This window comes from Arachis hypogaea, chromosome 11, assembly GCF_003086295.3.
Source record: "Arachis hypogaea cultivar Tifrunner chromosome 11, arahy.Tifrunner.gnm2.J5K5, whole genome shotgun sequence".
In the NCBI taxonomy this organism is placed as follows: domain Eukaryota; kingdom Viridiplantae; phylum Streptophyta; class Magnoliopsida; order Fabales; family Fabaceae; genus Arachis; species Arachis hypogaea.
The window spans coordinates 35,686,782-35,705,809 of record NC_092046.1 but is presented as its reverse complement, the minus strand read 5'-3'; positions in this window follow the sequence as shown (position 1 = coordinate 35,705,809).

The window sequence follows — 19,028 nt, the reverse complement described above, 5'->3', positions numbered from 1 at the left end:
TCTAAGCCATTCCTGCCCTATGAAGCCTGAAACACTTAACACATGGATCCCGGCATCGAATGGGATAAAGGAGAGTTAAAATACATAATTAAAAGATCTCTAGGAAACAAGTTTTCAACCATGGAATAATTTTGGGAAGGAATTGTAATATCATGCTAATCATATGAATAAGTGGGTAAAGACTTGATAAAACCACTCAATTAAACACAATATAAATCATAAAATAATGGTTTATCAACCTCCCCACACTTAAACATTAGCATGTCCTCATGCTTAGTTTTAAGGAGATAAAATGAATGAGTAGGAAAATGTAAAACTCATGCTATGCAATGCAATCTATATATATGAATGCAACTATATGATTCTTGGCTACTTGGTTAAAAAGAAAATAAGCTCTTCAAGACAAATATAAATTAGATTTCACTAATTCAAATTATATAGTAAAAACAGGTAACATTGTAAGAAGACAGCTCATGAAAGGAGGGAACATAGAATTAAGCACTGAACCCTTACTGATGGTGTACATGCACTCTAGTCTCTCAAGTGTATAGGATAATCACTCTACTCTTCTCTAATCATGCTTTCTAAACTTTGTTTTTCACCTAACCAATCAACAATATTTAATGTACCAATGCAACATCATGAGGTCTTTTTCAAGGTTGTAATGGGGCTAAGGTAAGGGTAAAGGTATACATATGGCTAAGTGAGCTATAAATTGAATCTTTGACTAACCTAAGCTCTTATCTAGCATACATACACTCCCTATAACTCTAGAATCATGCCTAGCTACCCATAATTTTCACTTTTGCATTATATACTCATGTATTAACTTTTTCTTAAATTTTTATCACATATGCATTGATCTTTGAACTTAACTTAACTTAGAATTGGGGTAATTTTGTCCCCTTATTTATTTACTTAATTACTACTATATTATTTTTTATTTTTTATTTTATTTTTTTTATTTTTTTATTTTTTTATTTTTTTATTTTTTAGAAAAATAAACATAGCTTATCAATGCACATGGATTTTTAATTTTTTTGTAGTTTCACATGAGTAGGTATCCAAATTTCCATTATTTTATCATGACACATTCCCTTATTAACCCATGTTCCCACAATTTTCCTATGCTTAATTAACACACAATTTCTATCTTAAGCTAACCAAAGATTCAATTGGGATATTTAATTGTTTTTCTGCTTAAGGCTAGTAATGTGGTAAAATATAGAACAAATGGGATTAAAAGGCTCAAAGTGGCTGACAAGGATGATTAAAAGGGTAGGCTTATTTGGGATAAGTGAGCTAAACAGTTAATGGCCTCAATCATATGCATGCATATAAATACATTAAACATTGGACATATAGGATGAAACAAAATAACGATTACAATCATAAAGGAGTAAACACACAAGAATAAAATATTTATGGTTAAATAGTGTAACCATGTAATTAGGCTCAAAATCTCACGGGTTGTGTGTTCTTAGCTTTTTAAACTATGTTCCAAATACAACTTCAAACAAATTTAACACAAAATATTTATTTCAAATTAGTGAAATTTTTCAAAAATAGGATCTTAAAAAGAAACTTATTATTTTTTTCAATCCAGTAGAACATGCATGCAACTAATTATTACTATGCAATTTATCCTATCCTAAACAAAAAAAATTAACCAAATATCCTATATTATTGGTGTTTAAAGGAGAAGAAATTACCTCCGAAAGTCAGTTACTGACCGACCTCCCCACACTTAAAGTTTTGCACCGTCCTCGGTGCCATCTGTCAGGAACAAAGGGGGGATGGTAGCAACATCTCCACCATCGAGGCCGTCATGGCTTCCTGTGCTGGTAAATAAAGTGGAGTCCGGGGTGTCTGGGTCATCTCTAGGTGGTTGGTTACCAACAAGTAGCTCCTTGAGGTATGTAAATCTGCGCTTGTTACGGCGCTCTCTTTGCTTTCCTTTCTATTCAAGCCGGTCTAGCTTCTCAAGGATCTTGTGGAGCAGTTGGTTTGTTGAAGGTGCTTGTGGTGTGGAAGAAGAAGGAATATCTTCTGCTGGTTCTGTGCTCCGATTGACAGTTTCTGCTGAAGGTCTGATATACTTCCCGTTAGGGACGTATTGATTATCTCATGGAATCATGGCCTTGGTGTCCCCAGCTCTATAGGAGACTCCGGCTGCTGAGACGAGATCTGAAACCAAGGCGGGAAAAGGTAAGTTGCCCGCAATCTGTACGTGTCCCATAGCATGCCGAATGTGTCTTGGTAAATTGAGGTGCTAGTCTGTAAGGATACACCAGAGTAAAACAGCCATGTCTGCAGTGAAGGAGGACTCGTGAGTGCTCGGAAAGACGTAATGGAACATGATTTGTGCCCATACTCGAGCTTACAAAGTAAGTGCTGAAGCCGATATGCCCTTAGGTCGGGATCGATGGTATCTGTAGATCCATATGCTGCCAGGTTGTGCGATTACTCTGAGAACGGCGTCCCAGTCAAATTGGTAGGTCTGGCGCTTGAGTGAGCCTTCTTGGAATGCGTCCAATCCTTCTGGAGCAGGGGGAAAATCTAAAGCTCGTTGAATGGCTTCTTCTGTTATAGGGACTTACTTCTGACAGACATAGACAGACTGCATGGTTAGCATGTGAAAATTTGAGTAGAATTCAACTACCCATGATAGATTAACCTGCCGTGGCTGTCTCCGTAGGAATTTCCATTGTCTTCGCTCAATGCGGGGCTCAACAATGTCAGCAATGCGAGTTGGGAGGATGAGAAGGTGCTCATTGTTATAATTCCTTTCAGCCAGGATGGGGAACATCTGCTCACAGTAGCGGTTAGTGAACCGTGCAGTGTCCTTTGCTGGGAAGGCTTTCTCTTTTTCATCGACCTTGATGATTCTCGTGATTCTTTTTGTTGAGGGTTTCACCGCTGTTGAAGAAAGGTTCTGCCATTAATGTTCTTTTTGTTCCTCTCCTTGCTGGTGGTTTGGGAGTAGCTTTCTCTTTACCTTTCTTGGTGGCCATCCTGAAAAAGGGAAGAGAAAGTAAATTGTAAAGCTAAGGGTTCAAGCAAGGGAGCAAATATGAAGGGTGATAATCAATGCACGGTAAAGAAGGATGTCTTTAACACATGGTCTAGACTACATGTGAAAAGTTCATCAAAGGGAATATAGCAAGTGCATGTGATGGCAATTAAATGCAAGATGTTTATTGGCATGCCGGCAAAGGCATGAGTAGCATAGATCAAGCATTCAATGTCCAAGTTAGATTACCAAGCCTTTCAAACTAATAATCTGTTTGTATTGACAATTATATTTAATTAATAAAATATAAAAGGGGTTTTGTGAAAAACAGGCATTAAAGTAGTAGAATAGAATAATTTAAAATAATGCACAGTGCCATACGGGCTTTTTCACAAACACATAGCATGCATGGTAAATATGTTATTGGAAGTAGGAATTTGAACATGCAAGCAACCCTTATGAAAAGTAATATATGATTGTCAAACAAATTCACAATAACTCACAAGCAAAAATTATAAAAGAAAATATTTACCCAATTAGATTTCTAACACCAATTAAAGGAAAAGAAAAAAGAAAGAAAAAAAAATGTAGATAATGAAAGTAAAAAGAAAAAGAAAACATGAATAAAAATAATAAAGGAAAAGTGAAAAGTAAAGAAAGAAAGAAAAGAACTTTGATAATGGATGAGGAAAATAAGAGAGGAGAAAGTAAAAAGTGAGAATGAGTAGAGAAGGAAAAAGGGGGAAGAAAGAGATAATAAGGGAAAAGAAAAATTAGGATTTGGGGAAGAAAAGATAAGATATTTTGGCTGATCTGGATAATTTGTGCGCCGCATGTGACGCGGACACGTGAGTCACGCGGTCGCTTGGTGTATGATTTTTTATCATGTGACGCGGACGCGTGGGTCACGCAGTCGCGTGACTTGATTTATACGAATGGCGCGAAGGCAGCCATGCGTTCGTGCAACTCTCTGTTTCAAACCCATTTTGCCAAAATTTAGTGTGAGGCGATCGCGTGGTTGACGCGATCACATGAATGGCCATGTTTAGAGGACGACGCGGCCGCGTGGGGCATGCGGTCGCGTGATGGGGCTGGTGCTTCCAGCATCATTCCAGCCCAGCTCCATCATAACTTGCTGCCATACACCTCTTTTACGTCGATTTTTAGGGGCACGCGTTCGTGTGGGTGACGCGGTCGCGTGGGAGGCTATTTTCCAAAGTGACGCGGACGCGTCATTAGCGCGGTCGCGTGGACATGACTGTGCCTAAGGCACGCCTCCATCCACGCTTTCGCGTGACTTTCTATTCAATTTTCTTTTCTTCAGAACGCACATATGATGCGGACGCGTCAGCAACGCTTACGCGTCGCGTGCGTGTTTTTTTTTAAGATATGCAGAATGCTAATGCAAACGTGAATGCAGGCTATATGCAGAAATTATGAGAAGAGTTATTAACACCATAAAAATAGAAATAAAGTGAAATAAATCTAAAACTGAAACGGAACGATCATACCATGGTGGGTTGTCTCCCACCTAGCACTTTGCTTTTACGTCCTTAAGTTGGACGTTCGTTAAGCTCATTCTGCTTCTGTTGGTGGGTTTTCCAAGAGGAAAACCTCTAGTTCTTTGTTATTCTTCATCTTCTCACCATGATAAAGCTTCAGGTGATGTCTATTGACCTTTAAGAATTTGGAGCTAGAAGGATGATGCAGGTGAAAAACTCCGTATGGCTATGCTTTTTCTACTCTATATGGACATTCCCATCTTGATCTCAGTTTGCCTGGCATAAGCCTCAGTCTGGAGTTATAAAGAAGAACTAACTCCCCTGGTCTGAATTCTCTCCTTTTTATGTGCTTATCATGGACAGCCTTCATCTTTTCTTTGTATCTCCTGGAGTTGTCATATGCTTCTAGGCGAAGATTCTCCAGTTCTACTAGTTGCAGCTTTCTTTCAGCACCAGCTTTCTCAAGATTCATGTTGCACTCCCTCACAGCCCATAAAGACTTGTGTTCCACCTCTACTGGAAGGTGGCAAGCCTTTCTGTATACTAAGCGGAAGGGGCTCATCCCAATGGGTGTCTTGTATGCTGTTCTATATGCCCAGAGTGCATCTTGTAGCCTGGCACTCCAGTCCTTCCTATGAGGTTTTACTATCTTTTCCAGAATACATTTTATTTCTCTATTAGAGACTTCTGCTTGCCCATTGGTTTGGGGATGGTAAGCTGTTGCTACTTTGTGAATTATCCCATGCCTCTTCAGTAATCCTGTTAGTCTCCTGTTACAAAAGTGAGTGCCTTGATCACTCATAATTGCTCGTGGGGATCCAAAACGGCAGATAATATGGTTTCTAACAAAGGAAACAACAGTGTTAGCATCATCAGTACGGGTAGGAATTGCTTCCACCCATTTAGAAACATAATCTACAGCTAACAGTATATAAAAGTAACCATTAGAATTTAGAAATGGACCCATGAAGTCAATGCCCCAAACATAAAAATTTCACAGAAAAGCATAATCTGTTGAGGCATCTCATCCCTCTTAGATATATTACCAAACCTTTGGCAAGGGGAACAAGATTTACAAAATTCAGCAGCGTCTTTAAAAAGAGTAGGCCACCAGAATCTACAGTCTAGAATTTTTCTAGCTATTCTTTGAGGGCCAAAATGTCCTCCACTCTCAGATGAGTGGCAGGCCTCTAAAATGGACTGAAATTTTGATTGAGGCACACACCGTCTAATTATCTGGTCAGCACCACACCTCCATAAATATGGATCATCCCATATATAATATTTAGACTCGCTTTTCAGCTTGTCTCTTTGATACTTAGTGAAATTTGGAGGAAAAGTATGGCTAACTAGATAATTAGCTACAGGTGCATACCAAGGAACTACTTCAGATACTGCATGTAAGCTATCAAATGGGAAATTATCATTTATAGGAGTAGAGTCATCCTTAATGTGCTCAAGGCGACTCAAGTGGTCTGCCACTAAATTCTGGTTACCACTCCTATCCTTAATTTCTAAATTAAATTCTTGCAGCAGCAGTATCCAACGTATTAGCCTTAGTTTGGATTCCGTTTTAGCTAATAAATATTTTAGAGCTGCATGGTCCGAGTACACTACTACCTTAGTACCAAGTAAATAGGCTCGGAATTTATCCAGAGCAAAAACAATAGCTAGAAGCTCTTTTTCAGTAGTAGTATAGTTAAATTGAGCAGCATCTAAAGTCTTAGATGCATAAGCAATTACAAAAGGATCCTTACCTTCGCGCTGAGCCAGTGCCGCTCCTACTGCATGGTTGGAAGCATTACACATAATTTCAAATGGCTGGCTCCAGTCTGGTCCTCTTACAATTGGAGCTTGAGTCAGAGTGATCTTCAGCTTATCAAATGCCTGCATACAATCCTTACTGAACTCGAACTCAATATCTTTCTGCAGCAATCTAGATAAAGGCAATGCTACCTTACTGAAATCCTTAGTGAATCTCCTGTAAAAATCTGCATGGCCAAGGAACGAACGGACTTTCCTCACGGAGGAGGGGTAAGGCAAACTAGAAATAACATCCACCTTTGCTAGATCTACAGAAATACCAGTATTAGACACAACATGTCCTAGAATAATTCCTTGTTTTACCATAAAGTGACATTTTTCAAAATTTAACACAAGGTTTGTACTAACACATCTGTCTAATACTCTAGATAAACTATCCAAGCAAAGGCTAAATGAATCACCATATATGCTAAAATCATCCATAAAAACTTCCATACAGTTCTCAATAAGATCTGAAAAGATACTCATCATACATCTTTGGAAAGTAGCAGATACATTACACAAGCCAAAAGGCATTCTTTTATAAGCATACGTTCCAAAGGGACATGTAAAAATGGTCTTCTCCTGGTCTTCAGGAGCTATATGAATTTGAAAATATCCTGTATAACCATCTAAAAAACAATAATGAGATTTACCTGACAGGCGATCAAGCATCTGATCAATGAATGGCAAGGGGTAATGATCCTTATGAGTGGCTTGGTTGAGATGCCTATAGTCAATGAAACTCTCTATGAATTCTGCACTCTAGTTGTCAGGAGCTCTCCTTGCTCATTCTTTATTGTTGTGACTCCAGACTTCTTGGGCACTACTTGTACTGGGCTGACCCATTCACTTTCTGATATGGGGTAAATGATATATGCTTCAAGTAGCCTGTTCACTTCCTTCTTGACAACTTCTAAAATGGTGGGATTCAATCTTTTTTGAGGTTGACGGATAGGCTTTGCTCCCTCTTCTAAGAATATTCTATGCTCACAAACTTGGGGACTGATGTCTACTATATCCGCCAAGCTCCATCCAATTACTTTCTTATGTTTTTTTCAGCACACTGAGCAGTTGCTCCTCTTGTTGAGAGGTAAGTTCCCTTGCAATGATAACTAGAAACTTCTGATTATCCACAAGGTAAACATACTTGAGGTGTGGAGGAAGGGGCTTTAATTCTAATTTCTACTCGTAGCTAGGCTCTGGATCATCCGGAGCTGGTGATAATGGTAAAGGGTCTTCATTGTTTTCAGAAAGTGTCCCCACACTTGGACCTTGCTCCATGTGCTTCTTTTCTATTTCTTCTTGGTGAACTTCAGCTACAGTTTCATCAATAATGTTACACTGGAAGATAGAATGGTATTTCGGAGGGTGCTTCATAACTTCATTTAAACTGAAACTCACTAATCTTACATCTATCTCAAAGGAGTAAGTTCCTGAGAATGCATCCAGCTTGAACTTTGAAGTCTTCAGGAATGGTCTTCCAAGCAAGATTGATGATTATCTTATTGAGTCATTAGGGGGCATTTCGAGGATATAGAAGTCAATGGGAAATGTGAGCCCCTTAATGCTCACTAATACATCTTCAGCAATTCCAACTATTGTAATAATGCTTTTATCTGCTAACACAAAATGAGCTGTCGACCTTTTTAAGGGAAGGAGCCTCAAAGTATCATATATAGACAATGACATTATACTAACACACGCTCCTAAGTCACACATGCAATCAAAAAAAATTACACCTCCAATGGTACAGTTAACCATACATGGACCTAGATCACTACATTTTTCAGGTATACCCCCCATTAAAGCAAATATAGAACTACCTAAAGGAATAGTTTCTAATTCATTAATTTTGTCTTTATGTATGCACAAATCTTTTAGAAACGTTTCATATTTAGGTACCTGCTGAATAACATCAAAAAGGGAAACAGTTACCTCAACCTTTTTGAATATCTCTACCATTTTGGGATCAAGTTCCACCTGCTTTCTGGGCTTCCTTGCAAGGTGTGGAAATGAGATAGGGGTGGTATTACTTGCAGCTTCTGCATCCTTTGATGTTTCATTCTGTGGTTGAGCTGCTTCTTCTTCAACTATGTTTTGCACGTCCTCTTCTTCTTTAGCATCTTCCACTTCCACCACATCCTCAGCTGAGACGTGTTCTGGTGAGCTTGGCTCCTCATGGTTCCTCTCTTGCAGTGTGGTTCCGGATCTCAAAGTGATGGCATTGATGCTACCCTTTGGATTAGGTAGGGGTTGAGAAGGAATCCCACTAGAGCTTGAAGGTTGGTTAGTGGAATTATGTGATGAATCTAATCGGGAGAGGAGAGCTTGTAAAGTGGCAATCAGACCATTTAGAGTGGAGTTCAGCTGTGTCCGCATGTCCTGTTGCCCTTGTGCAAGAGAACGGAGCATCTCGTCATTTGATGAGGAATTGGAGTAAGTGGTCTGAGAAACCTGTTGTTGGTTGTGCTGGGGTCCTTGGGGCTGTCTTAGGTGAGGTGCTCTGTAAGTTGGTTCTGATTATGCTGTCTGTTGTTATTATTGTTATTCCACCTCTGGTTTCCATTGTTGTCTCTGCCTCCTCTGTTATAGTTGTCCCTCCAACCTTGGTTGGAGTTGTCTTGCCATCCTTGATTATAGTTTCCACCTTGGTTGTAGTTGCCACCCTGTTGATTGTATCCTTGATTTGGGCGGTCATAGAAGTTATGAGTGGCTGCCACAATGTTGTCTTTCTATTGGAACTGTGGACATTCATCAGTATAATGACTATAATCAGCACAGATCCTGCATACTCTTTGTGGAACTAACTGTTGGCTTTGCTGTGGTGGGGGATGCTGAGCTTTATGTGTTTGTTGTTGGTTTAGCTGTATCTGTTTCAGTAGGTTGGTCATTTCACATATACTCTGGGTAAGAGCAGTAGTTTCAACGCTAGAGGAAATCTCTGCAACAGCTTTAGAGTGGCTACGCCTCTGCCTGTGATTCCTAGTGGACTCAGCTAAGTCGCTGATCAGTTGCCATGCTTCATCTGCGGTCCTATACTTTTTCAGGGAACCATTACTAGCACCATCCAGTGTAGCCTTATCCTGGGGGTTCATGCCTTGAGTGAAGTAGCTGATCAATACTAGTTTATCAATCATGTGATGGGGGCATGCGTCCAGTAGATTGTTGAAGCGCTCCTAATATTCATAGAGAGTTTCGGATTCGCCTTGAATAATCATTGAAATCTCTTTCCTCAATCTATTAGTAACTTCAGCTGGAAAGTATTTTTCCAAGAATTTTCTTTTAAGCGTATCCCAGTTAATAACAGTCACTTCAGGTTGGGTGTAGTACCATTCCCTCTCTTTTCCCTTAAGAGAAAATGGGAAATCAGTTAACAGAATAGAGGTTTCATCTGCACCATGATGCCTAACACTAGAACAGGCTGTCTGGAAATCCCTAAGGTGCTTAATAGGCTCTTGAGCAGATAAGCCATGAAACTTGGGCATCAAGTTGATTAGTGCAGTCTTCAGTTCAAAATCTGCAACCAGATTTGGATGACGTACTTGATACGGTTGCAGTGTAAAATCTGGGGCTCCTGCCTCCTGGAGAGTAATCCTCCCAGGTACTGCCATGTTACCTGCACGTGAATCAACTGAATCAGTAGTAAATGAGCTTGTCTTGCTCTCAGTTAGCGGCTCAGATTCGCCCTTAGATGAGACTGGTGAATTGATAACAATCACTTCACCACCCTAGAGGCTAACCGACGTCGAGCTCGCCTAATACGTGAAAGAGTTCTTTCAATTTCAGGATCAAAAGTGGCTAAGCTCGGATCAGGCAACGAACGCGTTATTCAATGAGAAAGACATATAGCTCATGGTAACAAAATAAAAATAAAATAAAATATGCAAATAAAAACAAAAATATGTACACTAATTAATAATCTAGCACACTTTTGCAACTCCCCGGCAACGGCGCCAAAAATTGATGGTGGCGGAAATCGACCAGTTAAGAAATCTAATAAATGAATTGCGTTACAAGTACAGTTCTTAACCAACTAAGATCCGCCTTCTCAATTTAAAAGGGGTTGTCACCAAAAATTAAAATTAAAAATACTGGGAGTATGAGTCCCAGGTCGTCTCCCAACGAGTTGCAAGAAAGAGTGCTAATTTATCAATTAGAAATTTTCCAGAAGGTTTGAATTGGATAATGAGTAATTAAAATAATTGTAAATTAAAGAAATAAAACTAAGAATTATTATTAATATAAAAGTTCTTGACTGGGGAGTTAATTAATTGGAAGTTCTATCCTTGTTGGAATCTTCCCAAGTGTAATGTAAAACGGTTGTTGTTTTCACTTAGTTAACCCTTACTGAGTAAAGGAAAGTCAAGTGATTGAACTGATTCTTATCCACAGATCCTAGTCCTTTCCCTTGGGAAGGTCTAGCATTAGTAGATACAGAATTAGCCAACAATGTTCAGTTTAACTAAGCACTTGAGCATTCCAACTCAAGTATCTCCTCTTAATCAACTCCCATGTCAAGTGGAATTTCTACTCCATTGACATGGAATTAATATTCATAAAAATATAAGAAGACATAATAAAATGAAATAAAATAGAGACTTAAAATTAATTAAAAATAAAAGTAACTCTATATATTAATAAATTCAAAATGCAACATACTTATTTGAATAGGGTCAATGAGCAACGAATAAAAGTAAAGGGATAAGGAAACAAACTAAGGTAATGTCTTCACGGAGGTAATGATTCTTCAGCATCCAAAAATTCCAAAGCAAAAGCATAAACTACTAATGTAAAGCTAATCTAGATTCAGATCTAAAACTAAGAGTAATCCTAATCTCGATGTATCTGAATGTGTGTGGATGCGTGTTGAGTTTCTGCATGTTCCCTAGCTTTAGTCTGTGTTTCTGGGTTGAAAACTGGGTCAAAATGTGGCCTGAAATTGCCCCCAGCATATTCTATTATTTTTGAAAATCGCGCAGGTCACGCGTACGCGTCATCCATGCGTACGCGTCATCCACGCGTTCGCATCATTCAGCGATTTTCCTTGTCACGCGTTCGCATCGTCCATACGTTCGCGTCATTCGTGCAGACTTCAATCCACGCGTTTGTGTCAGGCACGCATTCGCGTTGCTGCGATTTCTTCTTTTCGCGCGCTCGCGTGAGCCATGCGCTCGCGTCATTATTCGCTGGTCATCTCCTTAGTTTCTTGTGTTCCTTCCATTTTTACAAGCTTCCTCTCCATTCTCTAAGCCATTCCTGCCCTATGAAGCCTGAAACACTTAACACACGGATCACAACATCAAATGGGATAAAGGAGAGTTAAAATACATAATTAAAAGATCTCTAGGAAGCATGTTTTCAACCATGGAATAATTTTAGGAAGGAATTGTAATATCATGCTAATCATATGAATAAGTGGGTAAAGACTTGATAAAACCACTTAATTAAACACAATATAAATCATAAAATAATGATTTATCACTCGGCATCACATAGTTGCTCAGAATTTGTTGCCATAGCCGAGCCTCATCATTCAGATAAATAATTTTTATGCCTTTTGGGTGCACTATTGACTTACCCATAACCCATGGGACAGCAGGATCAATAGCTATAGTGCGCTTCACTGCTTCCCAATTAAAACGCATAAACCTCATATCTTCCTCAGCCTTTTGGTAACCATCTGGTTCATCTGACTTAGGCTGGAAATGGAGGATATCTTCAATTGCCTCCTCAGAAACTAAAACTTGCTTTCTTCTGAGCTGGACTGCATCCAGGGTCGTTTTAAAATAGTTGCAGTAAAATTCTCTAACCCAAGATGCATTAACCTCAGTTAAATTCCTCTCCAGAAAGAACCAGTCTCTCTATTTTATCTGTTCTGTGGTGTACTGTTGTAGTTCAGCTGGAATTCGGAGGGTCTTTTCCAAGTATAGGTGTCTTTTAGTCCCAAAGACCTCATATTTTAGTTCACAGTAGCGGTTTGCGAACTTGATCGGATCAGTGGCAGGCACGAGTTGATCTGCTTTTTCTTGCGGAGTAAAGTTTTTCTCACGGCAAGAATCATCATGTAGTATATCTAAAATAGTGGTAGACGATTCTCCTCTTTTTCTTTTGCCTCTGCCTGCTTTAGCTTTTCCTTTCCCTTTAGGGTCAGATATCCTGAAAAATAGAGTTTCCAGAATATAATTTAGTAGCTGAAAGCAAAAAAACAGGAAGGCAAATAGGATTCAAGCAATATAAGCATAGATAGGTAAAAGGGGAAGAAAAGCCAAATCATGAAATGAGGCAGAATCATATAGAATGTTGGACTGAATGCAAGATAGGATTTAAAGAATTCGATTAAAAATCACAATCCAAGAACTATGATATGCAGAATGCTTGTTTATCAGGAAACAACAATTAACATGCCTTGAAAGGAGTTAAAATTCAGTTAGGTTAATAGTCAGTTAAGTTAAAAGCCAATGAATTAGGTTAGAATTAGTGGCATGGTAATGTAGTTCCTAGAAGTGCAAAAGGTTTAGGAACAAGCAGGCTCACATTCAAGCATACAATGCAGATTATTGATGATAAAGCATGTAAAGCAAGAAGCATAAAAAGGAATACAATCATCAACAATGCACGTCAAATGAAAAGGGAACCAAAAGGAAAGGGAATACTAGCCCAGCAACTCATGAAGTGGCTGTGGTGTAAACCATATAAATCACAATTTTAAAAAGCACCAAAATCAATTCATGAGTGGATGATGGGGAAAAAATAGGTTTCAGAAAATTTGGGTAGCATTGTGGCAGTAAAAGGAACGTTCCCGGAAAAACAAATGGCGGAATCAACAGCCAGATGAATGTTGCGAGTGGCAGATAGCATGAAGAACAAGAAATCAATGAATCAGGAAGCATAAAGCAAGGCGAAGCAGTTGGCTAATTCGAAACTCAATCAAGCATTCAGGAAATCCTACGAATTTCTTATCAATTAGAAATACTATAACCATGTGTAAATTCATAGGAATCAAGCGAGTGAGTCAATGAAATAGCAAGAAGCAATGATTCTTAAATGCAGCCAGCTTTTTCTTATGGTAAATCCAGCAATTGATGATGAGCAAAGAATATGCATTCAAATAATTAATGGTCACTGATAAAATAGCAATGAAAGGTCAATTGTAATTCAGATTTAAATTTCATTAAAATCAGATATTAAGAATCTAAAATTAAGGAACCAAGTTAGCGCAGATAAGATCTCAACAGCATCAACAAATCAAGTCAGGCTCATATAAACCGCAACATTTGTCAATTATCATGAAGAACAAGGTGATTTACATGATGCAGGCAACATTAAGCAGAACAAAGTAGCTGGTTAATCCCTAAACGCAACCAATTCCTTGGTATGAGTAGGAGAAGTCTCAAGTTCAAAAGTGTCAAGTTCAATAAAACTAAATTTTTCAAAAATTTTGGCAGCATGCCGGCTATAAATTGGACGTTCCCGGGTAATAAACAGCAGCAGAAATTTAGTTCATATGATGTTAAAGTAGTACATAAAAGAGTAGCAAATAGCAAGTCACATGAATTCAGAAAAGAAACAAATTCAATTTGCAGCAATAAAAGGAAGTAGGGGGAGGGGTGATGGTGGCGGCTGGGGCTGGTTCGGTCACGGCGAATGCAGGGGAGGGATGAGGAAGGAAGAATTAGGAGAAGAGAGAGGGGTGAGGGTGGTGTATGGTGGTGTGGCGGTGGTGGTGCGACAGGCTGGGTCGGCGGTGGTGGCTGGTGGCAGTGGAAGGTTGGAGGGAGAAGAGAGGGATGGAGGTGGAACGTTGGGGGGGGGAGAGTGAACACGCGAGGGTTAAGGTTCTCGCGTCAGGGGGGTTGATGAATTTAAATCCATGCGTACGCGTGGGTCACGTGTGCGTGTGGACGAGGTAAAATTGAAACGACGTGGAGGCGTAATTAACACGAATGCGTAAATGAGGAATAATGAAAATGACGCGTACGCGTGAGACACGCGTACGCATCGACTAGAATTGTTCTAAACGCACGATTCCAGCGTCATTTTGGCGTAACTCTCTGTTTCAATTTGGGGGGCAAAGATATGCGTGTGACGCGTGCGCATCGCGCACGCCCACGCTTGGTGTGTGTAAATTAAAGTGACGCATACGCGTCATTGACGCGCACACGTGGGTCAATTTGTGCTAAACGCGCACCAGCCACATGATTCCAGCCCAACTTTCTGGGCGTTAGATGGTGACGCCGATTTGGAATCGACGCCCACGCGTGGCCTACGCGCACGCGTGGTGTGACTTTTTTTTTTCAATAGAATATGCAGAATGCAAAATGCAGATGCTGATGCAGATGTTATGAATGATACTAGGAAAAATAAAATAAAGTAAAACTAAAAACAAACAAAATAAAATAAAATTAAAATTGAAAAGGAACGATCATACCATGGTGGGTTGTCTCCCACCTAGAACTTTTAGTTAAAGTCTTTAAGTTGGACATTTGATGAGCTCCTTGTTATGGTGGCTTGTGCTTGAACTCATCCAGAAATCTCCACCAACGTTTGCAATTCCAATAGCCTCCTGGGTCCCAAACTAGGCACATAAAGCCTTCGAGTATGTTAAAGCAGGCGTTCAGGCCCTAGGAGTGTTGATTATCAGAATAAATTCCAGATCCCAAATCTTGCTTTTGTACCCATCTTTGCTTTGATCTATATTGTTCCAACCAGACGGTACGCAACCTGAATTTTCACTGAGACACCCAAACATCTTTTGAAATCCACTCAGTCGAGCTTTATACCAATCCTTGCATTTCCATTTGGAGCGTGGAACCGTATTGAACCTTGGATGCCTACTCCTATTACTAACCATCTCCCTCTTACTCTTAAAGCCACAAAAAGCTCTAAGCTGGCCATCGGTTTCAAGCAAACCATATTCAAGTGGGAATGTGAAGATAAAGGCTAAGGATTTTACCCACTTGAAGTTTGTATTGGGTGGTAATGGCCTTGGGAGGGGTGTTTCCAGTGGTCTTTCAAGCTCCACTCCCTTGTACTCTGCCGTGAATTCTTCCACTTCCTTACAAACCTCTTCAACTACAACCACGTCTTGATCAAAGTCTTCGATTTCTTCCTCATCACTCAAGTCATAAGTTGGAGGTTGAGAAAAATCTACCTCCACATCATCTTCATATTCACTTGGGGCAGATTCTTCAATCTCAAAGAATCCAATTATGGATGCAAGTTCATCACTAGGAGAGCTTGATTCATGATCATCATTACCAAGGAAACTTGCTCCTTGATTTGTTCCGTCCAATTCTTCATAAGATACATGCCTTGAGGGTTGTGCACTATCCTCCTCAGCATCAATTGCAAATTTCTGGGCAGAATTCTCCACAACTCTTGATTCCTATGGAGGTTCAGCGTCTCCTAAGTCTTCAACCAATTCTTCTTCCTTGATAATTTCAGGTTTCTCTACTTGTTTCAGTACAAAGTCATGCTCCGTACTGTCCACTAGAGCTTTTAGTATCTCCTTCATGCTACGTTCTTTATTAGATTCTCCACATGAAGCCATGGGAGTTTCTTGAGTGCCCGAACGTCGGAAAGCTAATTGTTGATTTATTGCTTACTCCAGCTGATGAAGGGTTGCATGAAATTGATCTACCATTTTCTTGAGGCGAGCCTGTAATTCTTGGGTCGATGGATATGGACATGGTGCATATGGAAGTGGTGGTTCTTGGGAGTAATTGGATTGAAATTAGGGTGGGTAAGGGTTAGGGTCATATGGAGGTGAATGATTGTAGGTGGCTTGTGAGTATGGTGGTTCGAAGCTATGTTGAGGAGGTGGTTTATTAGCATATGATGGAGCTTGCTGGTAACTACAAGAGGATCCACCATATCTATCATCTTGGTACGCACCTCGGAATGGCTCTTGACCATAGCAATTTGGTGGAGGTTGGTTGTCAAGAAAAGGTCCACCATAACTATTGTCTTGGCATGCATTGTAGAATGGTCGTTGTCCATGGTATCTTGGAAGGTGTTGTTGCCGAAAGGGTTTATCAGATCCTCGTGGCTCCTTCCATCTTTGATTGTTTTGACCTTGATGCATGTTCCTGTTATAGCTTCCATTCCTTACAACAACATTGGAACCAAACTTAAAGCCAAAGGGGTGAGAACTCATAGTAGTTAATAAAAATTAAAAACAAAAAATAAAAACAAATAAGCAAAAGAAAATATTTACAATAACCAATAATAAGGCACACAATTGCAACATCCCCGGCAACGGCCCCATTTTGACGAGAGGACTTCTGCCGGTAAAGAATTTTATGAAAATAATCACGTTGTAAGTATAGCTTCTAAACCAACAGAGAATCCTTTCGTACAAAATTTTGGTTGTCACATGTAACAAACCCCTAATAAAATTGATAACCGAAGTATTCAAACCTCGGGTCGTCTCTCAAGGAATTGCAAGGAAGTATGATTTATTATTGGTTATGAAATTGTATCTTTTTGGGGTTTTTGAAATAAGGAACAAGGAAATAAATTGGAAAGGAAGTAAATTAATAACTAGAAAAACTCTTGGCAAGGTATGAGAACTGGAAATTCCATCCGAGTTATCCTTATTAGGTGTGATGAGAATTGTTATTGCTCCCACTTAGTTAACCCTTACTAAATAAAGGAAAGTCAAGTGGACTAATCAATCTGATTCCTCAAGTCCTAGTCAACTCCTATAGAAAGACTAGCTTTAGAGGGATCCAAATCAATCAGCAATTTCTAATTTTCAATCAACAGCTGAGTTTGACAACTCAAGTGTCACCAATTACTTCACCAAAGCCAAAAGGGAAAAAATCCAAATTATTTATATCATAAATAGAAGAAAGCAACCATAAATCTGAAATACCTCGAATTGTATTAAATAGAAAATCAAATTAAAAATAGGAATCCATAAACCAATTTGGGAAAATAAACAAACTAAAACAATAGAATAATTAAAAGTAGAAGAGAAATTAAATTAAAGGAACATTAAACCTAGAATTGAGAAAATGAAGAAATCCTAATCCTAAAATCTAAGAGAGAGGAGAGAGCCTCTCTCTCTCCAAAACTACCTCTAAAACCTAAAATTCTCCATAATGAATGAATTATTGATGAATGATTTGATTTCCTCATTCTCCAGCCTCTATTCTGTGTTTCTGGGCTTGGATTTGGGCCGAAAAAGGGTCCAAAAATCACTGGGGGCGAATTCTACAACTTTCTGCACGTGGCGTCTGTCACGCGTACGCGTAGGTCACGCGTGTGCGTCATTTGGAAGTTTTCTTTATCCCGCGTCCGCGTCGTCCATGCGCGCACGTCGCTGCCATTTCCTTCAAAACTTCATTTTGCACGTTCCTTCCATTTTTGCATGTTTTCTTTCTGTCCTCTAAGCCATTCCTGCCCTATGAAGCCTGAAAATACTTAACACACAGATCACGACATTGAATGGTAATAAAGGATAATTAAAATTAAAATTTTTAAGGCATAGGAAACATGTTTTCATATGTATCACATAATAAGGAAGGAATTGTAAAACCATGCAAATTATATGAATAAGTGGGTGAAGAATTGATAAAAACCACTCAATTAAGCACAAGATAAATCATAAAATAGTGATTTATCAAATACTCTCGATTATTTTTATTGGGTTGAACTTGTGACAACCAAAATTAAACTTTGATTGAGCATTGTTTGTTGGTTTAGATCTATACTTCGATGAGATTATTTTTGTGTGAAAATTCTAAACCGACGATAACCTTCACATCAAGTTTTTTGCGCCATTGCCGGGGAATTACAATGTGTGCTTGTTATTGGTTATTGTTCATATGTGAATATTGTAAATAGTTTGATTTTTAGTTTGCTTGCTAGTTTTTACTAGTTTTAGGAGTTTGTTTTCATTGTTTTTTATTAGCGTTTATTTTTATTTTCTCTTGTTACTATGAATTTTCACCCATTTGGCTATGAGTTTGGTTTTAACTATGTTGTAGAAAATGGGATTACAATGAGAGCATGCATCAAGGATGGGAAAATCAAAGGTGGAAGGAGCCTCAAGCATATGGACAACCTTCATGGCAACAACTCCCTCCAGCATACTATGAGCAAGAACCATACAGTGATGCATACCAATCCAATGGTTATGGTGGACCTCTTTGTGGTTATCAACCACAACCACCATATGCCTATGAACCCCTTCCTCAACATAGCCATCAACCACCATACTCACAAGCCCTATACCAACAAACACCTCCATATGACCCTAATGCATATCCATCATACCAACAACCATATAAGCCATATGAACCATACTTAGAGCCACCACAATTCCAATATCAATACTCCCAAGAACCACCACCTCCATACTATTACCGAGATGAATCACCTCCCATATATGAGAACTTTCAATCAGATGATGAATTATCCTTTCCACCATAACCCTCCATGGAAGAATATCTATATCCATCGATTCAAGAGCAATATGATCCTACTTATGTTAGCCAAGTGGAACAAGAGCCAAGGGATCATCTCACGGAAGTGATAGATCGGCTTAGAGCAATATTGGTTCAAAAGGAGGAAGAGGAAGCCTAAAAGAGGCACGAAACTATCATAGCTAACCTTGCCAAAATTAAAGCCAACTTGGACTTATGGGATTCATGCCACAAACAAAGCATTTTTATGGATGAATGTAGAAAATCAATCGAAGA